The sequence below is a fragment of the Penaeus monodon genome, chromosome 19 (assembly GCF_015228065.2).
Source record: "Penaeus monodon isolate SGIC_2016 chromosome 19, NSTDA_Pmon_1, whole genome shotgun sequence".
Lineage (NCBI taxonomy): Eukaryota > Metazoa > Arthropoda > Malacostraca > Decapoda > Penaeidae > Penaeus > Penaeus monodon.
This window is the reverse complement of record NC_051404.1, coordinates 28362051-28362565: the sequence shown is the minus strand read 5'-3', so window position 1 is coordinate 28362565 and position 515 is coordinate 28362051.

The window sequence follows — 515 nt, the reverse complement described above, 5'->3', positions numbered from 1 at the left end:
TCTGGCGCCCCCTCCCCCCCGCACCCCGGTCGTCCTGTCTGGCGCACGCTGAGTCATCGTCACTTGCCATCTAGCCGCAGTTTTGGGTATAAAAGCCCCTCGGAGGCTCCAGCTTCTACAGTTGTCACTTCGACGGTGCTGAAACCATATAACAAATCCCAATATTACAGTGCTTGCTCGAGGAGGTGTTGTGAGGGCGGACTCGGGGAGAGCCGGGAGGGAGCGGGAGAGAGCAGACGAAGGGAGGTCGATGACCCGCACCAAGTGCCGGTTACGCCCATTTTCTTCGAAATTACCATGAGGCCGAGAGACCCAGCGAGACGGCCACATGGTTCCCTGAGGGCCTCCTGGTACCTGCTACAGCTTGGTAGGCGCTGGTGAGCCCCGGGGCCGCCATGGCACTGCTGTAGTAAGTGGGTCTAAAGTGCCAGCGAGTGGCTGCGGCACGGTCGTCTGTGAGGCCGGCTGACGGCCGCTCCGCCACTTCCACGGCGAGCTCGGAGCGGAGCACAACC